The sequence below is a fragment of the Lepeophtheirus salmonis genome, chromosome 6, assembly GCF_016086655.4.
Source record: "Lepeophtheirus salmonis chromosome 6, UVic_Lsal_1.4, whole genome shotgun sequence".
Taxonomy (NCBI): domain Eukaryota; kingdom Metazoa; phylum Arthropoda; class Copepoda; order Siphonostomatoida; family Caligidae; genus Lepeophtheirus; species Lepeophtheirus salmonis.
Genome location: NC_052136.2, coordinates 14,637,944 through 14,647,145, shown reverse-complemented (window position 1 = coordinate 14,647,145; position 9,202 = coordinate 14,637,944).

Sequence of the window (9,202 nt, the reverse complement as noted above, 5' to 3'; positions counted from 1 at the left end):
AGGCAGTTATATTTTTTGTTTGACCAAATTAGTTCGGTCTTACAAAAGGCTTAGTCTGGACTGGTCTCATTTAAAAATTCGGTCTAGTTCGGTCCCAAAAAAATCGGTCTAGACCGATTTTTCATATAAATTGTTTATAACATGACGTCAGATATTTTTTCAAGTACAATGACGTTATACGAAGTTTAAAGAGAAGTAGCTCGGATTAATTTTGATCCCACCGTCTTTTATATGTATACAGTATTTGTTCTAGAACTCATCGTGTACTTTTGATATTTTTTGAAAAAAATCAATGGCACTTGATCTAGAAAAAAAAATTTTTCATAATATATGAGACCCCAAAAAATTGGTTCATAAATTGAGACCTAAAAAAAATCGGTCCATAAAGTGAAACCGAATCAAAATCGGTCCACGGTCTGATACCGCAATCTGGACCGAAAAATCGGTCTACAATAAATCACTTAAGACCGAACCGAAAAAAAATCCGTGCTGGACCGAGTCTCAACACTAATATCCATCACGTAGTACTAGTCAAGAGCAGGGCCTGGTTTCCATCCAACTCCCAGTATATTTACTTTATGGTTTTTAAATAATATTTTGAGTCGTTCAACCTTGAAAACAATATCTGTTTAAATAGTTTAATTTAAAAATATAGTTTTCTTATTGATGGAGTTGACATTTTTGTAATGAAAGAAACTATGTTTAGAAATTAGAACAAGAAAAACGGTTGTTGAGTATTCTCATTCTTCTTTTTTGTTCATTATTTAATAGGTCGTCCTGTTGTTAACTTGTTACTCTGAAGTACGCATTCTCGACTATCCTCGGGAAAAATTGCTTTAAAAATGCATTATTAAATAAATTTAAATGACTTCAAATATTTTCCATGCACTAAAGCTAATTAAATGTAGAAGTTTCTCCTCTTAATAGCAGTATTTCATTTTCTCCCCTAAAATCATATAACAGGCAGCTGATAACAACAAGGGTCTCAATTAAGTAATACCAAGGTAATCTTTTCGAGTTTTTTAAATATTTTTTTATTATAACGGCAACTGATCAATCTTTTATGGTTATGACACTGGAATTAAGGATGTATTTAAACAATGAGAAGAAAATAATATTAATCATTATTACAAACGATAGTTTATTTTTTTTCGATGTCTTTATGTTTTTTTGTTTTTCTGAATGAATATTCAGAAAAGAAGTGACTTGCCTTGTGCTATGATAATTTGCTCTTTTTTGTGACTTAGACATTAGGCCTTGAATATTAGCCTTACCCAGAGGAGGACTTACATATAGAACAAATTCCTTGATTAATCAAACAAAACAACAACAAAAAAAAATCGAGGCAATCTTTGAAGTATTTCATGGATACGAAATATTGCATCACCCTCAGGTTATTGAAACAATTATTTCTATTTTACGAAGTTCGGCTCCAAATTTACCCCATGAGGTAATAAAAAATATGCAACTGTAAGAATATGCAGAAGATAAAGATTAAGGACTCTGTTTACTCTCCGTGACACAATGGTGGCTTCTACAAAAAAAAAAGAAATTGCAGAGTTCAATCCGTCAAACATAACCCAATGGCGACTACATCCGTAGAGCGAGGATTCCACCTGTCCTCCACGACAGGATGGCTTCCCTCGGTAAGATAAGAAGGAGAGTTTAAGGCAGAAGCAGGTTAGAGAATCAGAGTTGCAGTCACTTAAAGATTTCACTCCGGAAGAAAGTGGGAGGCGTCTCCTCGTATCAGAAGAATAGAGTCATCAACCGCCCGAAGACAAATTGACCTCTGATTCCTAGACATTCAATACAGGCGATTGATCATTGGGTTACCCATAACTTGAGATCCCAAACATCCCATCATTGTCACCCGATGCTCAACTGCCAAAATTCAGATGACATCACAAGCCGTGCTGGCTACAAACATGTTTGACACAGTGAAAGAGTTGAGAGAATATTCTAAATACCTTGTGGAATACCATATGTATCGCTCCTGCTTTCTCCTCGGGCTCTTTTTTTCATTTTTACAATGGTCTCAATAGTAAAAAAAGTTGTATTTTTGATGGCCAAGAAAGTTTTTTTTGATTAACCCGTAGATAAGTTTATTACTTTAATGATATTAATTTCAAATTGATGAGTAGCATATGAAAATCGTATAAAAATTGTCAATTATATAGAAACACAATTATAAAGAAAGTATATAAAAAAAAAATAAGGAGAAGGACCTGGGCTAGTGAACTTAAAATCAGCCCTGAGTGGATGAGATAGTATACCTTTTTATGAATGAATTTTTACTAGTGTTGAGACTTAGTCCAGCACCGATTGTTTCCCGGTTCGGACTTAAGTGATTTTTCAAGATGGATTTAGAGCAATTTTCGGTGCAGACTGTGGACCTATATTTTCCGGTCTCACATTATTGACCGATTTTTGTCAGTCTCATATATTATAACAGACAAAAAATCTTTTTTTATAGATCAACCGTCATTGATGTTTTCATTATATTAAACAAAGATTATAAATATCTAGATAACATTGAAAATCTAAAAACTACGCGATAGTTTCTAGAACGAATACTATATACATATAACATTCAGAATAATTCATCCATATATTACAAGATGAAATTATAAACATAAAACTAAAATATGTAACAATTTGAAATTGAGATGTGCGTTTAATTTGACAATTGCTAAGGTCATTAATAATTATTCATTCATTAAGATAGGATTATATGGACTTTTGGCTTCTTCAAGAGCTATAATGTGTTGGAGAATATTTTGAAGAAGAGAAAGAAAACGCTCATGACGTTTAATTAGATCAGCTACAATCAGTTGTGACAAGGGAGGAAGGAGAAAATGAGATCAACAAGGACATTTGCTAGAATTACTCTGATATTGATCCCTCAATTCTTCTCTGAGTACATCAAGGACTTACAATTATAACTCTGCAAAAAATCATCAGGGTTACGCTCTGTTTTTTATTAGCACAAGGGAATGTTCAATCAGGTTTCTAATATAATTGAATCTATTTGGGATGAGAAATTCAGTACTCAGGAATTAAATAATGATGACAACTGCAAAGGAAAAGAAAATTAATTCTTTAGATTTCCAATTCCAAAAAAATGGGCGAAAAAGTTCACTCGATTTTCATTATTGGTTATAACCAATGGAAGATAAATGGAATCCAAGGAGTATATTTTAAACTGGATCATCCATCTCAAAAGAAGCTCGAATTCGGAGTTACGTGTTGGCGTCATTGTACCGTGTCTACAATTTGAAAACTCATATAACGTCATAAAAAATATATTTGTAAATTCGGTCTACCGATTTTTAAATAAAACTGTTTCTTTCGTACTAGACTAGACCGAAATATTCCGTTGGACCGATATGGACCAAATTTTTCTACAGGAGCGATGCAGACCTATTTTTTTTAAAAGAACTCAATTAGTTTGGTCCAACAAAAATCATTACAGAATCAGACCTTTCTAGGATTTCCAGACCGAAACCCAACACTAATTTTTACCTTTCGGTTTAAGTCCTCAATTTTTTGTTCGAAAAATAAAATTTAATATCTTTAAAAATCTATACTTAGTATTTGTAAAAAAAAATGCGTTATATTATATAAAAAGTCTTAATTTATACATAAACCTTCCAGTCAAACCCGAAGGGACAAGTGGAAGTTCTCGGAGAAATCTATTTTTGAAAAAATATCTTATTTTTCTATAAGGTAACTTGCGAGTAGGGATGCACCGATTAATCGGCAACCAATTGGTACAACTTAATTGACCACTCGGTTGATTAATAACTTATCGGTAAAATCCTGTACAATAACTTCAATTTGACTGAAGATTGTAGTTTTTGCATGTGAGTAACAGGAATTCTCTTGGTAAAAATAAGTTCCTTGTTGGGATTATCTTAAAAGAAATGGCTTCTTTTTTGCTAGCTTCGACAATAATTTCTTCAAAAGGTTTCAGTAAGACTCCATTCATAAGCACTCAATATAGGCATATTTGCATCTATGTATGGATTATGTAACAAACACTTTTCCCGTCAATAATTATTTCCAACATATAGTATGTGAAGTTACAAGGCTAGGGCGGCAGTGTTTCCAGTGAGATTTACTATATATTTAATGTTACTGCCATTTATTTAGATTGTTTTAACTGGTTTTAGTACTAGCAGTGGTTTCCAGCATTTATTAGAATGATTAGGCACTGGAGAACGGACAAACCTTCGTTTTATATATAGAAGATAACTTCCGAATAAATTATAAGTTTTACTCTCCATTTTTCATGAGCACACTCATACGTAGTTACTCAATACTTAGATGTTCTCTCCTCAACAATGGAATAATAATAATATCAGTTTGAGAAAACAATATACATTGCTTGGGTTGCCAAAAATAAAAAAAACTTGCACGCTGACAAATGGTGTTACATTAAATATGTGTAAAATTCCTGTTTTCCTCTATTTTTAATATGACATGATGAGTTTGGGAGTAGTTTAGTCCCTAGAGGGATTCCTGAGCCTCAGAAACAGACACTCGTTGCTAAACCTCATGTTAAGCATGTAATACTAGAAACTTGTGAGCGAAGGCTGAAGCTCGCCCGCTAAAAATGTGTTAGAGGAACGTAAAAATTACTACAATGACATAACATAAGTTCAAAAGGATAGTTGTCCACAATTTGTCCTATTCTTTTGATAAAAAAAAATACCATTTATTAGATTTAAATAGTCGAATGTACACATAAAAAAAAGCCCTGTGATAGGCTTGACATTGTTATTAAATAATTTATTAAAAAATGTGATTTATGTGCTTAAAAGCTCTGACTTTTTTATAATATTACATGTTTGACTATTTAAACCTAAAAATTACTTTTTTTTTTTCAATAAAAAATTGACAAGTGGTCAACAAATGACCTTTTCAACTTATTTTATGTCATTTTATTAATGTCTCATTTTTTCTACCGCATTTTTTGTAGGGGCACACATGAGCCATCTCTTAGGAACTTAGTTTTATTTTAATGTCTAGAGTCACATTATTACTTTTTATATCTACTCCCATTATTTTTTTTCTTTTTTAATATGACGTGCACGCTCAATAGCAATTTTTAATTATGAAAATCCGGGGTGTTTTTTGGCTGGCCCACTTTCTTGAAATTGATAATCTGTAGAATGAATTTTCTTTTCCTTAGCAGTTGTTATTATTATTTAATTCCTGAGTAGTGAATATCCTATCCTAAATAGATTATACTATATTCAAAACCTGATTGAACATTTGTGTGTGCTCTTAAAAGACAGAGGAGCGTAACCCTGAGGATTTCTTGTGGAGCTATAATTAAAAGTTCTTTTTGGACTCATAGTAGAATTGGGGATCACCGTTGGAGTAATTCTAGCAAATTTCCTTGTTTATATCCTTTTTTCCTTCCTCCCTTCCTTACTTAACCTGACACATAATCTATCCAGATGCTTTATTAATATAGATTCTATAGATAAATATAATCAGCCAATTAATTGTTATTGGTTGATTAAAAACTGCTGATCATTTTGTAATCGGCTCTATTGTTTATTGTTACATCCTTACTTTGGAGACCCTGGGCATGTGATTTATCAAAATGTTGTGATCATCGAATGAGTTTGTTCCTTTTTTCATTAGTTTATACAGACATAATTATTATCAAAAGACAGATATAATTATTATGACCTTTTTATACGCTAATAATGTGTCATTCATTACAGCCTGCATACAACATATAAGTCTCATGAGAGTGTTGACTCATCACAACGCTACTCTACTAACATAAAAACCTACAGCTTGTCAACCGTCAATTTTTTTCCTTCTTTCTCCTTTTATGAGTGTTCTTAACGTTGATTGACTAGATTTGAATGAGTTTTTACTTAGCTGTGAACAATTAATTGAGAAGAATTGGCAAACTGTCAATAAATAATCAATTAAACTATCAATTAATAACCTTTAAGGTGAAATTTTGATTATAGCTATAAATTATTTTTTAATAGTATTTTTTTTTTTTTTTTTAAATTGACTGATTTTGAATTTTATTATTATTACAGAACGACAAAGAGTTCTCTTTTTATATCCTGTAAATTGAATTAACCCATAAAAATCGGACATTTGGTTAAAATTTATTAGTATATGTCGCTGGTGGCTCTGGACAAGAAGTAAAATGAGGACATGGCTTGGTAAATGAACACTCATTTGATTGTTGGCTGGAGGGCAAACCCCTTCAAACACTCCTGTAATTCAACAGACTCTGTGCACCGTCTTTGAAAATGGAGGGCCCAATAACTACAATGAAAAAAAAACACCCCTAAGTTAACAGGGGGTCCGCAAGAACATATTTTGAGAGAAGCTTAGTTTTTTTTCCGTTTCTTTTTTAAAAAAAACTATCCAAAAATTTTATCTTTTTAAAAAAATTATTAATTTTTTTAGAAAAAAAGTTCAAAATCCACAGTTGTTTACGAAAAGTTAAATTTTTTGGAAAAAAATTACAAAAATTAAATATCATCTATTTTTTTTTAAATTTCAAAAATCCACAGCTATTCAAAAAAAAATTAAAATAATAGATTTTTATGGAAAATAATTACAAAAATCTATAGCTGTTCTAAAAAAATTAAATTTATTAGAAAAAAAAGAAAATGGAAAAATCGAATTAAATTTACCAATATTAATTTTTTTTGAAAAAACAATTTAAATATTAAATTTTCTAGTAAAAAACAAAAATTGCTTAATTTGGGAAGTTAACAAATATTTTTCAATTTACTCTAAGGAATCCTTTTTATGACAATACTAACTTCTTAGACGTGTTAAAATGGAATACAGGAATATTAATTTTTCCCCCCCTTTTTCCATTCATAAATCTCTTTGTTCGACATTTCTTTTTTTTTCTAAGAACTATTGCTTTAAGAAAGTATAAATCATCTATGGTTTCATTATTTAAACGATTTCTTAACTTCCTCGAAGAGCACTAAAAGCTCTTTTGGCCACTACACTTTTCACTTTTGTGGTCAAAAAATGTGTTATACAATTTTTCAAGGCTGTTTTTGCTTACTCTAAAATGAATAATTCATAGGCAATCAGCAATCTTATCTGAAATTTTTGAAATTTCCAAGGCAGATTAAGTAGGTCTAGTGATTTATCTAGCTTTTTTTTTTGTAGCCTAACGCTCACTTGTAGCTTCTATATCTTTACCATCTATCAATTCGCTTCAACTATGCACTTTATGCGAAATAGATAGTGCAGTGTCTAGAGTAATAGTGTAGGGCACATTTCTTTCTTCCCTTTACCATTATATATTTATGCGCATATTTATTTTAATGACTTTTTTTACCGAAAAAGAAAAAAAAAAAATTATTTTCTTTAAAAAAAAAAACCCTTTAGATAAAAAATCTTTAAATATATTTTTTCACTCAGGCGTGAGGCCTATTGGCCGGCCCTGCTTAAACTTCTTATCATTGAACTTAAAAAAAATATTTTTAAGTATTGTTTTAATATCAGTAGAAGAATAATTTGTTTAACTTAAATTGGTATGATTATGACATATTATTGCAGAATGAATCATCATTAAATATTCAGGTATTTTATTTTCTTGGCAATGAGGTCATTCAGCAAAATGCTATTCGGCAAAGTGTCTGTACACGTGTCAAACTTGATTCTCGCTTGTACGAAGATTTTAAGGAACATTTAACACGTCGTTACCTTTATTAAACCTCGCAGCTTTTGATCCGAAAAGAAATGGTGGGAAATGAGTGTTTAAAATAAAAAAATCAAAATCAAAAATTTTGCTCCGTTACATAATTTGTTTAAAAAAGACATCCTTAAAAAAATTTTTTCGTAGAGAGCGATAATTTTTCCTAGCCCAATACAATAATTCCTTCATTTTGGGGGAGGCAGCCCTTTGGCCACCCCTCCAGACTATCTCAATTGGTATATCTTAGTTGTGGTAGGGCACAATCATCGTTTTGATACAGGATGTCTCCCTAATATGGCTTGTTTATGTCTTTTGTAACATCTGTGACAATTTTGACATAATATTTTTAACAAATTTTTGATAGAAAAACACAATTTGACGAATTATTTTTTTTTATTATAGAAAAGACAAATTATTAGTGTGTGAAAATGAATATTGTCAAGTCATTTCATAATTTCAATAAAGAAAATATTGAGAGAAAACATTGTCTTTTTAACATTAAGATTTTAGTCGGGGGTCTGCCCCTCCCAATTTTAGTTAGGATACTGCATTTAGTAAAAGTGTACAAAGATATAAAGTTCTACAGGGCAACATTTCGGAATGTTCTTCAATTATATCATGTACACAATAGGCTATCAACCCACTGATGAGTGATGACATTCTGTTTTGTAAAGATGCTTGATTATATTGATTGCAGTCTGTATTTACTACGACCTCCTCCCTCTCTTGGGAACGTGTGAGCTTCTCTTTGCTCCTTTAAATGAAAAAAAACAAGTAATAGAAAGAAAGATATAACTAACCAACTTTCTGGGTATTCTGACGTCATTCTGTTCAGCCCATTTCCCCCTCATTTATATATGTGGTGCGTCAAAAATAAAACAATCATGAACAAAAATCAGGACAAGGAGAAAATCTTTTTTTTTTTCTCATAATATTCATTAAAATTTTTCTTTTTCAAAACTCTTAAAATTTTCAAAAAAGTTTTTTTTGTCTTTTCTAAAAAAAGAAGCCTTCTCAAAATAAAATCCAGCCGATACCCCAGTAAATACAAACAACCAAATATTTCATGACCATATTTGCGTGAATTGTCGACTATTTATTCCAATTTGTGGGGGCTGTTAAGATACTCAAGAAGTTTAACTATAATTTAGAAACTTTATTTGATTTAACAGACTTATATACCCTCCAATATGCCCTTTAAATTTGAAATGATCAATTCCTCATTTTTCCAGTCAATTTTGGCTACTTTATGTGATATTTTAGGTGCTTTCAAAGTGTTAATAGAATAACTTTTGATACAAATTGACGATAGTTCGTTGCAGAACACAAATGTAATTCACACTCAATTTCAAGAACAACTCAGTCCAGGCTGCTTTAGTGTTGACGGGCCACATATATTATAAATACGAAACATTCTTATGAAACTAATGTACAATGTACATAATATTTCTTTTGTTTGTTTCTTCTTCTGATCATCTGTACTAAGGACTT